The following is a 16,424-nucleotide window of genomic DNA, read 5'->3' as shown; positions in this document are numbered from 1 at the left end:
TGTTAGAGCTTTTTCATCTTTAATTATCTGGTGATTAAAAATTACATGCTCCTTGGAAGACATTCAAACAATGTGAAAATATATTGAGTTAGCCACAAAGTTCATTTGGGTTTTTCACGACAAAACCCAAATGAACTTTGTGGCCAACCCAATATAATATAGAGTATTCTCTGTGCTTCCACCTTCCAGACGGCTTCCCAAGTGGCACAATGGTAAAGAATTCACCTGCCTACATAGGAGATGCAGGAGATGTGTGTTCAATCCCTGGGTCAGGAAGATCCTCTGGTGGAGGAAATGGCAACCCATTCAAGTATTCTTGCTTGGAGAATTCTATGGACAGAGGAGCCTGGCGAATTACAGTCCATGGGATTGCAGAGTCAGACATGACTGAGTAAGTGAGAACACATGCCACCTTCCAGAAACAACACCTGCTCACTCTGGTTTATATTCCTCAGGAGATATACGTATATTCCCATATATAAGAATGTATGTATTTTGTTTTTATTCAATTTTTATTGTGCTAAAATATGTTACATTTTTAAAAAATGTATAAAGTATGAAATAGCAGGAGGAGAAGGGGACAACAGAGGATGAGATGGTTGGATGGCATCACCGACTCGATGGATATGAGTCTGAGCAAGCTCCAGGAGTTGGTGATGGACAGGGAAGCCTGGCGTGCTGCAGTCCATGGGGTCGCAAAGAGTCAGACATGACTGAGTGACTGAACTGAACTGATGAAATATTAAAAGTTGAGAGGCGTTAAGTACATTCACATTGTTGTGCAACCATCATCACCATCCATTTCCAGAACTTTTTCATCTTCCCAGACTGAAACTTTGTACCATTTAAAACACTAACTCCCCACTTCCTCCTTCCCCTACCCCCTAGCAACCACCATTCTAATTTATTTTTTTTAAATTTATTTATTTTAATTGGAGGCTAATTACTTTACAATATTGTAGTGGTTTTTGCCATACATTGACATGAATCAGCCACGGGTGTACATGTGTTCCCCATCCTGAACCCCCCTCCCACCTCCTTCCTCATCCCATCTCTCTGGGTCATCCCAGTGCACCAGCCCTGAGCACCCTGTCTCATGCATGGAACCTGGACTGGCAATCTGTTTCACATATGATAATATGCATGTTTCAATGCTATTCTCTAAAATCATGCCATCCTTGCCTTCTCCCACAGAGTCTAAAAGACTGTCCTATACATCTGTGTCTCTTTTGCTGTTTTGCATATAGGGTTATCGTTACCATCTTTCTAAATTCCATATATATGTGTTAGTATACTGTATTGGTGTTTTTCTTTCTGGCTTACTTCACTCTGTATAATAGGCTCCAGTTTCATCCACCTCATTAGAACTGATTCAAATGTATTCTTTTTAATGGTTGAGTAATATTCCGTTGTGTATATGTAGCACAGCTTTCTTATCCATTCATCTGCTGATGGGCATCTAGGTTGCTTCCATGTCCTGGCTATTATCAACAGTGCTGCGATGAACATTGGGGTGCACATGTCTCTTTCAATTCTGGTTTTCTTGGTGTGTATGCCCAGCAGTGGGATTTCTGGGTCATATGGTGGTTCTATTTCCAGTTTTTTAAGGAATCTCCACGCTGTTCTTCATAGTGGCTGTACTAGTTGGCATTCCCACCAACAGTGTAAGAGGGTTCCCTTTTCTCCACACCCTCTCCAGCATTTATGGCTTGTAGATTTTTGGATAGCAGCCATTCTGACCTGCATGAGATGGTACCTCATTGTGGTTTTGATTTGCATTTCTCTGATAATGAGTGATGTTGAGCATCTTTTCATGTGTTTCTTAGCCATCTGTATGTCTTCTTTGGAGAAATGTCTGTTTAGTTCTTTGGCCCATTTTTTGATTGGGTCGTTTAGTTTTCTGGAATTGAGCTGCAGGAGTTGCTTGTATATTTTTGAGATTAATTCCTTGTCCGTTGCTTCATTTGCTATTATTTTCTCCCATTCTGAAGGCTGTCTTTTCACCTTGCTTATAGTTTCCTTCATTGTGCAAAAGCTTTTAAGTTTAATTAGGTCCCATTTGTTTTTGTTTGCTTTTATTTCCATTACTCTGGGAGGTGGGTCATAGAGGATCCTGCTGTGATTTATGTCGGAGAGTGTTTTCCCTATGTTTTCCTCCAGGAGTTTTATAGTTTCTGGTCTTACATTTAGATCTTTAATCCATTTTGAGTTTATTTTTGTGTATACCATTCTAATTTCTGTCTTATAAGTCTGGCTACTCTAGATATCTCGTATAATTGGAATCATAAATATTTGTCCTTTTGTGCCTGGCTTATTTCACTTAGTAGGACATCTTCAAGTTTCATGCATGTTGTATGAATTTCCTTCCTTTTTAAGGCTGAATGATATTCTTCTTAAGAATTTTTATTTATTTATTTTATTTGGCTGCACCAGATCTTAGCTGTGGCACATGGGTTCTTTAGTTGCAGCATGTGGGACCTAGTTCCCTGACCAGGGATGTAACCCAGGCCCCCTGCATTGGGAGCAGCATGTCTCAGCCACTGGACCAGGGAAGTTCCAAGCTAAATGATATTCTATTGTATGACTATATCACATTTTTGTTTATTCATTTATCCATTGATGGTATTTGGGTTGTCTCCACAAGAATGTATTCTTATATATAAATATGTTCTTACATGAAAGAATATCGTTAATACCATTGATTCTCTGTCTCACCCCAACCTAGTTTTTATACAGAAGCCGTGCCCTCTCTCCTTCTATGTCCTTAATCTTTTAGCAGTTTCTTTTGCCTGAAACTCTCTGTGCTGCCCATGCCTACTTGGCTTTCCCAACAGGTCCAACTCTCCCCATGTCCAATGGCACCACCGGCTGTTCTTCTCCACAGCAGCACTTTCACAGATTAGCACATAATATACCCAACTTTTTCATCAGCAGTGTATAAGGTGTTAAAACACATGGCCAAGTGGAGTTATTGCAGGAATGCAAGGATGGTTCAGCATCAGCAAATCTATTATGGAATTTGGTGTTGAAAGAACTCTTGGGGTGGGCATCAGAAGACAGAATTAAGTGCTATCTCTGTTCTGCCATTGACTAGTTGTATAACCTTTTGCATCCCTCCTTCCCACTTCCAAAGGGGTTCTCAGGAAGGGCTCTTCACTGAGGAGGGGAGCACAGCTTTGAGAAGCAGCCTACTCCTCTCCCTGTTCTGTTTTCTTCACCTGTAAAATGAAGAAACGTTCTAATTCCATGATTTTATAAGAAACATAATAGAGTCAAGCAAAACAGGAAGGGAAAAACTGCTGTATAGCTGGGTCCTAGCCAATTGTGTCCGTGGTTCTGGTGGGCTCCTCAGAAGAGATCAGACTCACAGTGCCACACTGTGGCCTGTTGGGACATGCATAAAAGGCTTAGACACAGCTAGGGTAGACTGATTACAAAAAGAAATAAATTTGGACTAAATACAGTGGTGGATGATGGAAGTACCTGAAGTAGTTTTGATAATAAACAAAACTGAATCTGATCAAGCCTCTAGATCTGCATTGTCCACTAGAGTAGTCAATAGCCACATGTGGCTACCTATATTTTAATTGGGCTAAAGAATTGATGCTTTCAAATCGCGGTGCTGAAGAAGACTCTTGAGAGTTCTTTGGATAACAAGGAGATCAAGCCAGTCAATCCTAAGGAAATCAACCCTGAATATTCATTGGAAGGACTGTTACTGAAGCTGAAGCTCCAATACTTTGGCCACCTGATGCAAAGAGCTGACTCACTGGAAAAGACCCTGATGCTGAAAAAGATTGAAGGCAAAAGAAGAAAGCGGAGGCAGAGGATAAGATAGTTAGATAGCATCACTGACTCAAATAGATATAAATCTGAGCAAACTCTAGGAGATAGTGGAGGACAGAGGAGCCTGGTATGCTACAGTCCATGAGGTTACAAAGAGTTGGACATGACTTAGCAACTGAACAACAGTGATAGTTGATTTACAGTCTTGTTGGTTTCAGGTATACAGCAAAGTTAATTAGTTATACTTTTTTAGTTTATTTTCCCATACAGGCCATTATAGAGTACTGAGTAGAGTTCCCTGTGCTATACAGTTCTTAATAGTTATCTATTTTATATATAGTAATGTATGTGTATTAATCTCAATCTTCCAATTCACTGCAACCCCATCTATATTTAAATGAACATAAAACTACATAAAACTACAAATCCAATTCCTCAGTCACACTGGCCACATCTCAGGAACTCAAAATTTGCACGTGGCTAGTGGCTACCATATTGGACAGTGCAGATATAGACATTTTCTGTAGCTGCAAAATATTCTATTGGACAGCACTGGCCTAGCTCTAACTACCAATTTACAGGGAATACAGAGGACAGAGGAACATGTGAAATCATACCATGAGGATGCACTAAGCAATGTTCAGGTTATGGGAAATTCTTATTTTTTTTTTCAACAATGACAAAAAATTACAAGAAAAAAATGACTGGAAAGTAAACCTATAGATTAACAGACTTAAGAAACATACTAGCCAAATGCAATGTATGGATTTATTTGCATCTTGATTCAAACAAACTATTAAAATCATATTAAGACAATTGGGGAAATGTGAATAAGATAAGATAATTGATAATATGGAGTAATTATTGTTATGGGGAGTATTCATTGAATTGTAATTATATTCTTTTATAAAACTCCTTAGATCTTAGAGATACATATTGAGAAATCTGTAAATAAAATGATATGATGTCTGGTATTTGCTTCAAAGTGTTCTGGGGGTGGGGAAGTACAGAAAACTATGGCCGATGTAAGACTGGCTGTGAACTGATAATTTTTGAAACTGAGTGATTGAGTACAAAGGATTTTGTTAGAGTATTTTCTCTGCTTGGGTATATGTTGAAATTTTTCATAAACTTTTTTCAAAAAAAAATTTTCAGCTTTTTAAAATGAAAATGAAATCCTGCATTTGCAGCAACATGGATGGACCTAGAGAATATTATGCTTTGTGAAATAAGTCAGACAGAGAAAGACAAATAGTATATCACTTACACATAGATTTTTTAAAATAATACAAATGAACACAAAACAAAACAGAAACAGACTCATAGATATAAAAAACGAACTTGTGGTTATCAAAGAGGAGAGGAAAGGTGGGAGGGACAAATTAGGGATATGGGATTAAGAGATACAAACTACTGGGAATTTTCTTTGTGGTCCAGTGACTAAGATTCTGAGTTCCCAATGCAAGGGACCTGGATTCGATCCCTGGTCAGGGAACTAGATCCCACGTGCTGCGACTAAAACCCTGTGCAGCCAAATAAATAAAATTAATTTTTTAAAAAAGGAGAGAGATACAAACTACTATGTATAAAATAGATAAGCAACAAGGATATGTTGTATAGCACAGAGAATAAGTTTCAATATTACCTTGTAATAACTTTCAAGGGAGTATAATCTGTGAAAATGCTGAATCACTATGCTGTACACCTGAAATTAATATATTATAAATCAACTATACCTCAATAAAAACTAATAATGTATTAAAAATAAATAAATAAAATGAAAACAGATGCATAGATATGTCCAGCTGCCTTCCTTGTCACATCACATTTAACATAGAACTGAATCTAGGGAACCCACCAGGAAGAGGAGACGGATCAAGGATGGTTCACAGCAAGTTCACTGCGGGTAGGCTATCAGCTACTTGGCAAGGGAAAGAAAGAAAAGAGAAGCTGGGATGATGAGAAGAGGTAAGAGAGGAGAGGAGAGGTTGTAGAAAGGAAATTCTGCAGACTAGAGAAGGAAATGGCAGCCCACTCTGGTATTCTTGCCTGGGAAATCCCATGGACAGAGGAGCCTGGCGGGGTACAGTCCATGGGGTTAAAAAGAGTCGGATACGACTGAGCAACTAACACACACATAGAAGGGAGAAGAGAGCCAGGAAGAGGCACTAAGAAGGGTGGGAGTTAGGCTGGCTCTTGGCTGCAGAAGAGCCACTGTTTCTAGGAGGTACAGTAAGTCCCCTACATACGAACCTTCAAGTTGCAAACTTTCAAAGATGTCAATGTGCATATACATGTCCAATGATGTCAGGCATGAGTGAAATTGCAGCTTGCCCTCCATCTCCTGTTGCTGATGATTCTTCAGCTCTACCTCCCACCTTCAGCTCTATCTCCCACCTCCTCTCCCTTCTCCAGTCAGTAATTCTTCTTGCCTGTTCACTCGATGCCAGCCCCTGTGTGCCAGCTATTGTACCATACTACAGTACTTTTCAAGGTACTGCACTGTAAGATTAAAAAAATGTTCTATTTTTTGTGTTTGTTTTTTATGTATTACTTGTGTGAAAAGTATTATAAACCTATTGCAGTACAGTCCTATATATAGCTGATTGTGTTAGTTGGGCACCTAGGCTAACTTTGTTGGACTTAATGAACAAATTGGACTTACGAGCTGGCTCTTGAAACAGAACTCATTCGAAGGTAGGGGATTTACTGTACTGGCCTATTCCCTCACCCCCAGGGTGGCCTCACTAGCATTCAATCCAATTCATGGCAATAGAGTCAAGACACAATGTGCATTTCTGGGTCATCCCAGGCACGCTCCTCTCAACCCATTCTCGTTTGCTTCCATCTGTCATAATGGAGGGGCTTCCCTGGTAGCTCAGTTGGTAAAGAATCTGCCTGCAATGCAAGAGACCCCGGTTCGATTTCTGGGTCAGGAATATCCCCTGGAGAAGGGATAGGCTACCCACTCCAGTATTCTTGGGCTTCCCTGGTGGCTCAGATGGTTAAGAATCCGCCTGCAATGCGGGAGACCTGGGTTCGATCCTGGGTCAGGAAGATCCCCTGGAGGAGGGCATAGCAACCCACTCCAGTATTCTTGCCTGGAGAATCCCCATGGACAGAGGAGCCTGATGGGTTACAGTCCATGGGGTCTCAAAGAGTCAGGATGAAGCAGCTAAGCACACGCCATGACTGAGCACTCACGCACAAGACCACATATAACAGTGAGTTCCTTAGGATTATAACTATGAGGTGCTGCCTGCAGTTCAGAGGATGGAGCCCAAAACTGAAAGCCAGGAAGCTACTAACAATGTCTCAAGACAGAGGAGGAAGGTGGAAGGGGACAGGGTAGCCAAGGATCAGAGTCAGGTTCAGTAGGCCCCACAGGAAGTCCTGAGCTAGTTCTAAGGGTGTAACTGGCATGTTGTCTATGCTTGACTTGCATATAATGAAAACATGACTTTTACTGAGTCACTTAAAAAACCCATTCAGTGGGGACTTCCCTGCTGATCCAGCGGCTAAGACTCCAAACTCCCGATGCAGGGGGCCTGGGTTTGATATCCCTGGTCTGGGAATTAGATCCCACATGCTGCAACTAAGAGTTTGCATGCTGCAACTAAAGAGTCTACATGCTGCAAAGAAGACTGAAGATCCTGAGTGCTGCAACTAAGACTCTTTGGAGCCAAATAAATACAATTTTAAAATGTATCTCCTGAATGTGATGGTTTATTTTATATGTCAACTTGACTGGACCACAGGGGACCAGCTATTTGATCAAACATTATTCTGGATGTGTCTGAGGGTGCTTTGGGATTTTTTGTTTTGTTTTTTCAGCCATGCTGCACAGCTTCCAGGATCTTAGTTCCTCAACCAGGGATCGAACCTGGACCCTGTGAGTGAGAGCACCAAGTCCTAACCACTGGACCACCAGGGAATTCCCCTGTGAGAGTGTTTTTGAATCAGGTTAACATTTGAATCTGTAGACCAAGCAGATTGCCCTCCTGCATGTGGGTGGGCCTGTTCTAATCAGTTGAAGGCCTGAATAGCCTAAAGAGGGAATGCCTCCCACCTGACTGTCTTTGAACTGGTACATTGTTTTTTTCTGCCTTCAGACTGGAACTGAAACATCGGCTCTTCCTTGGTCTTGAGACTGCTGTCACTTGGCCTGGACTACATTATCAGCTCTGTGGGTCTCCAGCTTGTCGACTCAAGACCTTGGGACTTGTCAGGCTCCACAATAGCATGAGCTGATTCCTTAATAAATCCCTTTCTCTGTATATATATACCCACATCCTATCAGTTCTGTTTCTCTGGAGAATTCGTACAAACACACTGAATAAATAAATGCCATTACTGGATAAATATTCCAATGGACCCCATTACTTTTCAGCTCAGGTAACATAGAGCCTTTGAGTCCTTCAAAGTAACAAATGTAGCCTCTCTTCCATAATTAGAATATCCAGCCCAAGATACTCTTCATAACTTCTCCCCTCCCCCAGCTCAGGCCTGCTTCCAATTGAAACCGTCGGGCAGTGTCTGTGTGACTGACTTCCCTTTCTGTTTCTCCATCTTGCACTTCCCCTTCCCTTCCGCACCTCCAACTCCTCAGGGGGAGGGTGGAGTAGGGGGAGGAGCAGTGTCTCTTGACCTGGTTCTCTCTCTGGGCCTGGCAGGTATCTAGAACTGATTCTCTCTTCCTCGTGAGTGTTCATGGGCCTGGCGATGGCAGTACCTCCCAGCTTCTCTCTAAGTAGAGGTCTCCCTACTCCCCACCCCAGAAGTCCTCTTGGGTAGTCTGAGACAACCTGTCCTTACGCTGTCTCCTTTCAGGGCCAAGGAAATGCCCAGACAACCTTTCTCCCAACACAGTATAGGCTGATCCAACATGGCAATGTTCTCCTGTCTTAGTCACCAAGGCAGTGAGCCTGTCATTTGCCCTTTAGATGTCTGGGGTGGGAAGAGACCCCAGTCTCCAGCCTGCTTTAGCTTTCTCAGCTATGGAGTTGACATAGTCCCTGGGGCCCCGGCAGCAGCATGTTGAACTAGCTGAACTAGCACCTCTCGCTGGGGCCTGGGCTTCTTTGTGGCTGGGTGGAGGCTGGGGGAACCCGACATTCTACATGTGTGCAAACACCCTGAGTGCAACCCTCAATCTATTCAGGCTTGGAGCCTGAATAAAAATGTTAAAAATACTGTCTTTTTCCATCATTCAGACAGACATTCCTGAGGTACTTTTTACGTGGCTCCTCAGGAAGTCCCCAGTGATATGAGACCCCAGTTCCCTACAATAATGATGAACTTGAATCGGTGTTCCCTTCTTCCCTGTTTCACTCTTCCCTGTCCTTCATTCCTGTTCCTTGGGGAAGTGGGAAGTGTTGGTGGCTCAGTTGTGTCTGACTCTTTGCAACCCCATGGACTGTAGCCCACCAGGCTTCTCTGTCCTGGAGTGGGTTTCCATGCCCTTCTCCAGGGGATTTTCTTGACCCAGGGATCGAACCCAGGTCTCCTGCATTGTGGACAGATTCTTTACCATCTGAGCTACAAAGGAAGCCCTTGGGACAATTCCACATACACACAGACAAAAAACTACGCAAAGCCCTTTCCTCAGGCTCTGCTTTCAAGAGGCAGTGAGGACACCGGCTCAGAGGGACTCCTTATTAGGCTTTGGGTTAAAAGGCGTCACCTCCCACATACATCCTTCCCCATATAAACTCTCATTTTTAGGGGGTGGGTGGGGTCTCAGACACGGCAACTACTACCCATCTCTACCTCAGATCTCTTCATCTATTTTCTACTTCCCACTCTCAGACCTTTCCTATCCTTGACCCCCAGAGTCCAGGAACCATTTCTTTTGTAAATCTGTGTATGATGACAGATGCCAATTTGGAACCTCACTCTGTAAAGTTCCGAGTTACTGTTGCTCGGTTTCTCTGTAGAGGGTTCCATTTTCAGGTCGGTTACCCACGTAGCATTCAACCTAGAGTTCCTTTTCCGGAAAACAATGACATCTAGTTTTTCACAGTGTGTACACCACAACTTCCAGTTCTCCTACCATCCTGCTCACCCCCCATCCCCCACCACACCCAGACCTGTTCTGAGCTGGGTTACTAACGTCAGTCTGAAACTATGCCCACTCCCTCCCCACTGCTAGTGATACAATGAGGCGCACTCCACCTAAGATCTGACTGGCAAACAGCCTCTGCCTAAATACTACACAGCTATAAATGCAGCCTAATACTGTGTTTGTTTTAGCAGCCACGTCATCTGGCTACTTAGTGGCTCCCGCTCCCTATTTCCTAATGCCCGCTGGTCATTTCCACTCGGATGCCTGCAGGCTCCTCAGATTAACAAGCCCACAGCAGGGCATCATCATTGTTATGCCCTCCCACTTAGCTCTGCCTCATGTATTTGTGGTCTTGGTGGATGGAATCATTGCAGGCTAGCCACCTCAGAGGCTTTCCGAAGGGCTCTGACTCCAAGTCTGCAGAAACCAGCCTTAACAGGCTTCCTCAGCCTCAGCCTATGCCTGTGTGTGAGGCCCACGTGTGTGATCTTCCTCTGAAGTCCAGTGAGATTGTGGCTTGAAGCTCTATGTCCCTCTTCACTTCTGACAGAAACCCGGTGACTGTGCTTCTCCAGTGTCATAACTTTCTGCTCTCATCATTTTATTCCTTAATGGAGTCAGGTTTCTCAGCGATGACACCTTGCTATTAATTTTCAGAGACTCAGGCTCATGCTCGCTGCATTTAAATAGCAGTCATCTGAGTACCTAGTCCCCAGTCGCCTAGGACCATCAAGTGACCAGGGCTCATTAGGGAGCCACACAAGTGGCCTGCATGCTGTACTCTTAGCACCCTGGCTTCACAGGCGAGATCCTGAACACTGCGATCCTCTCCACTCACACCTCTCAGTTGTTGATGCCTCCCTGAGAGGCTATCCTAGGGCACCTTCAAAGTACCTGCTTGGGTCCATGAATCCACAGAGGCTGATGGGCATGTCCATGCTCTTGGAGAGACAGAGGAGACCACAGCACCACTGGAGTGATTAAATCCACAAGGTGGAAGCCATTCAGACTGTGGCTGGGCAGTTCTTAACTTGGGACCTATCAACCTGGAGGTGGTAAATCCCCAGAAATGTTCGGTGAAATCCGATGATGGGTATTTACACTTCTGGGGAGAAAATTTACAATTTTCCTCAGATTTGCAAAGGGATTTGTGACACAAATGAAAAGTTCAGAAAAGGAGAACAAAGGGGCCTTACAGAACCACTATTTTGTTAGAATGTGTTTATTCCTGATGATATTATATATGTAACTGATATGTGCACTGTAAAATTGGGAAATAAGATGGGCACAAAGAAGACTCTAAAATCACTTTTGGGAATTCCCTGGCAGTCCAGTGACTGGGGCTCCACACTCTCACTGCCAAGGGCTCCAGTTCGATCCCTGGTCAGGGAACTAAGATCACACAAGCCACTCAGCACAGCCAAAAAAATGTATACACATCCCTCAAAATATGGACAAGATGCTCCTTTGTGATCTGCTTCTTTCTCCTTAAGGTATTATGGACATTAAAGATTTTTCTAGAACTTTAGTGACTTAAATGACTTCAGAGTACTCAGTCCTTTGGGTCCCCTATTTTTTCACATTGGTTTCTTTTACTTGTCTTTGCTATTATAAATAATATTGTGATAAACATCTTACACACATTTTAAAAATACATCTTTGATTTATTTTAATGCAATTCTAGAAGTGGAATTTCTAAATGAAAGGGTATAAATGCTTTTATTTAAGGACTTTATTTTATTTTATTTTTTTTTATTTAAGGACTTTAATATTGACAAAATTGCTGTCCATAAGGGTTGACTGCAATTTATTCTTCCATAGTAAGGGGGTATTTGCAATTTGAAATATTACATCTCAGGTTGTACTGGCATCTCTTGTGGAAGCTGGTCTATGCTCTAGCTGTGGACTGCACAGTTAACATTGCCTGAGAAGTCTTTCCAGAGTTTTGTCAACCCTCTGACAGGTGTTGTTCAATAGAAGATGACTTTGCTTTCCTTTACCATTTTAGGAGGCCTGACATGGTGACAGATTAATTTTCAGGCAGTGATTAGAGTTCATGAGATTGAGTGGTGACGAATAAATATTTAGTGTCTCTTTAAAAAGATTCCCTCCTCTCACTCCCTGGTGCTCCAGGAATTAGGACTCTGAGCTTCCACTGGAGGGTGCAGGAGTTCGATCCCTGGTCGGGGAACTAAGATCCCACATGCCACTCGGCGTGGCCATAAAAGAAAAAGATTGCCTCCTCTCATCACTGGCTTAAGTCAAAATTTCTCTATCTTGTTAAAGTTTAAGAATTATGGCTTATCCAGAAATAAACCCACACACGTAGGGTCAGTTAACCTATGACAAACGAGGCAAGAATGTACAATGGGGGAATGACCATCTCGTCAATAAATGGCGCTGGGAAAAAACTGGACAGCTACATGTAAAAGAAATTAGAACATTTTCTCACACCATATATAAAAATAAAATCAAAATGGATCAAAAACATAAACATAAGACCCGAAATCATAAGACTCCTAGAAGAGAACATAGGCAGTATGCTCTTTGACATTGATCTTAGCAGTATTTTTTTGATCTGTCTCCTCAGGCAAGGACAACAAAAGCAAAAGTAAACAAATGGGACCGACAAACTTAAAGCTTTTGCACAGCAAAGGAAACCACCAACAAAATGAAAAGACAACCTACTGAATGGAAGAAGATGTTTACAAACTATTCGTCTGGTAAGAGGTTAATATAAAAAATATATAAAGGTGTAAGATAGATAGCTAGCTAGAAGCCGCTGTATAGCACAGGGAACTCAGCTGGGTGCTCTGTGATGACCCAGGGGTAGGATGTAGGGGGAGAGGGAGACTCAGGAGGGAGAGGATATATGTATACTTAGAGCTGATTTGCATTGTTGTACAGCAGAAACACAACATTGGAAAGCAATTATCCTCCAATAGATAAATAAAACTACTCAACAAGAGAAAAAATATATATATATAACTCATACAACTCAATTTCCAAAAAGAAAACAACTTGATTAAAAGATGGGCAGAGGAGCTGAATAGGCATTTTTCCAAAGAAGACATACACGTGGCCAACAGGCACAAGAAAAGATGCTCAACATCACTAATCATCAGGGCAATGTAAGTCAAAACCATAATGAGATGTTGCCTCAGGCTTGTCAGCATGGTTATTGTCAAAAAGGCAAGAAATAATAAGGGTTGGCCAGGATGGGGAGAAAAAGGAACCCTAGCGCACCATGGGACTGTAAACTGGTATACCTGCTATGGAAGACAGTATGGAGATTCCTCAAAAAATTAAAAATAGAGCTACCATATGAGCCAACAATCCACTCCTGGGTATTTATCAGAAGAAAATCAAAAGACTAATTCAAAAGGATACATGCACCCCAATGTTTATAGCAGCATTATTTACAATTGCCAAGGGATGGAAGCAACCTAAGTGTCCATCAACAGATGAATGGATAAAGAAGACATAGTATGTTTATGTAATATGTGTATACAGTGGAATATTACTCAGCCACACAAAAAATGAAATCTTGCCATTTGTGACAACATGGATGGACCCAGAGGGTATTATGCTTAGTGAAATAAGTCAGACAGAGAAAGACAAATACTGTATGTTTTCACTTATAAGTGGAATCTAAAAAATAAACAAATAGAACAGAACAGAAACAGGCATACAGATACAGATAACAAAGTAGTGGTTACTGATGAGTGAGGGGTGTGGGGGGAAGGGTAAAATAGGTGAAGCGGATTAAATTACTAGGTATAAAATAAATTACAAGGATGTAATATACGGGACATGACTGAGTGACTTCACTTCACTAATACACAGTACAGAGAATATAGCCAATATTTTATAAAAACTTTGTATGCAGTATAATCTACAAAAATATCAAATTACTATGTTGTGTCAGTTCAGTTCAGTCACTCAGTCATGTCTCTTTGCAGCCCCATGGACTGCAGCACGCCGGGCTTCCCTGTCCATCACCAACTCCCAGAGCTTGCTCAAACTCATGCCTATCGAGTTGGTGATGCCATCCAACCATCTCATCATCTGTCATCCCCTTCTCCTCCTGCCTTCAATCTTTCCCAGCATCAGGGGAAAGACTGACTCTTTTCCAATGAGTCAGTTCTTAGCATTTCAGCTTCAGCATCAGTCCTTCCAATGAATATTCAGGACTGATTTCCTTTAGGATGGACTGGTTGGATCTCCTTGCAGTCCAAGGGACTCTCAAGAGTCTTCTCCAACACCACAGTTCAAAAGCACCAATTCTTCGGTGCTCAGCCCTCTTTATGGTCCAAGTCTCATCCATACATGACTATTGGAAAAAACATAGCTTTGAGTGGACAGATCTTTGTTGGCAAAGTAATGTCTCTGCTTTTTAGTATGCTGTCTAGGTTAGTCATAGATTTTCTTCCAAGGAGCGAGCATCTTTTAATTTCATGGCTGCAGTCACCATCTATAGTGATTTTGGAGCCCCCAAAAATAAAGTCTGTCACTGTTTCCATTGTTTCCCCATCTATTTGCCATGAAGTGATGGGACTGGATGCCATGATCTTCGTTTTCTGAATGTTGAGTTTTAAGCCAGCTTTTTCACTCTCCTCTTTCACTTTCCATCAACAGGCTCTTTAGTTCCTCTTCACTTTCTGCCATAAGGGTGGTATCATCTGCGTATCTGAAGTTATGGATATTTCTCCGGGCAACCTTAATCCCAGCTTGTGCTTCATCCAGCCCGGCATTTCACATGATGTACTCTGCATATAAGTTAAATAAGCAGGTGATAATATACAGACTTGATGTACTCCTTTCCCGATTTGGAACCAGTCTGTTGTTCCATGTCCAGTTCTAACTGTTGCTTCTTGACCTGCATACAGATTTCTCAGGAGGCAGGTAAGGTGGTCTGGTATTCCTATCTCTTGAAGAATTTTCCACAGTTTTTTGTGACCCACACAATCAAAGGCTTTGGCATAGTCAATAAAGCAAAAGTAGATGCTTTTCTGGAACTCTCTTGCTTTTTTGATGATCCAACGGATGTTGGCAATTTGATCTCTGGTTCCTCTGCCTTTTCTAAATCCAGCTTGAACATCTGTAAGTTCATGGTTCATGTATTGTTGAAGCCTCACTCGGAGATGTTGAGCATTACTTTGCTAACTGTGTGAGATGAGTGCAATTGTGTGGTAGTTTGAACATTCTTTGGCATTGCCCTTCTTTGGGATTGGAATGAAAACTGACCTTTTCCAGTTCTGTGGCCACTGCTGAGTTCTCCAAATTTGCTGGCATACTGAGTGCAGCACTTTCACAGCATCATCTTTTAGGATTTGAAATAGCTCAACTGGAATTCCATCAGCTCCGCTAGCTTTGTTCGTAGTGATGCTTCCTAAGGCCCACTTGACTTCTCATTCCAGGATGTCTGGCTCTAGGTGAGTGATCACACCATCGTGGTTATCTGGGTTGTGAAGATCTTTTTTGTATAGTTCTTCTGTGTATTTGTTGTATACCTGAAACTAATATAATATTGTAAGTCAACAATACTTCAATTATAAATAAACAAATTATGGCTTATCCCAAAGTCCCTGTGGCATGCCCCGATAATTTAATAATTCAAGGGAAAAAATGAGCATGTCTAAATAAAAAACCATCCATAATTAACAAACATCTGCATAAAGGCATTTCTTATTTTATGGAACAGACATGCTGGGATTCCAGAAAATTGTGGCTAGCTGAAATCCTATTTCTAATTTCTCTAGGATTGCCCAGGGTGATTCTCTTTATGAAATAATAACATTTGTTGCAAATCCACATTTTTGTCTAGCTAGAGGGCTGCAAGTCACATAGTCTGTTTACCAGAATACTAATGTATGAAGAACTTTGTGTTAGGACCCGTAGGAAGGATTTTGCTTTTAGTTCTGCTGTCACAACTGTTCCCACTGTCTTCTCAGTCTTTGGGTACCAGAAGCTTGAAAGACACAGCTGAGGGAAAGCAGATTAATGTGGAAAGTGACCCCAGAGTCACCAGCCCAGACAGTACTGTTGTAAAACTGGCCAGCAATGTCAACCATCAGTTTTTTGGTGGTGTTTTTTGGCTGCGTTGTGGGGCATGTGGGATGTGGAATGGAACCTGTACTCCCTGCAGTGGAAGCGCAGAGTCTTAACCACTGGATTCCAGCAGTTTGTTTAAATGGAAAATTGTTCCTAAAGGGAAATGCCTGCATTTCTCTGGTTTTACAGTAAGGCTAAAGATTTCCACAGATGGTGACAGCATGGCATGAAGACACAGAATATTTTGAAACTTCCCCCATCGACTTTGCTTTTCAGTTTCTTAATGTAATCCAACCAAATCCAAGTTCATGATATAACTCCATGGAAAGAAGAGAATGAGTGGGCAGAAGTCAGAAACAAATGGGGCGTGTCCACAAAATGCCATGCTGAAGTTTGTGGTTTCAAGCTTGGAATGCTTTTTCCCAGAGGAAAACAGTACTGTTTAAAATGGTCGTTAGATTTCTAGGCTAGACCTCAAAATTCTATATATGTTATATTATGGCTGAAATACCCATATCTT

Source organism: Dama dama, chromosome X, assembly GCF_033118175.1.
Source record: "Dama dama isolate Ldn47 chromosome X, ASM3311817v1, whole genome shotgun sequence".
Lineage (NCBI taxonomy): Eukaryota > Metazoa > Chordata > Mammalia > Artiodactyla > Cervidae > Dama > Dama dama.
This window is presented reverse-complemented; position numbering follows the sequence as displayed.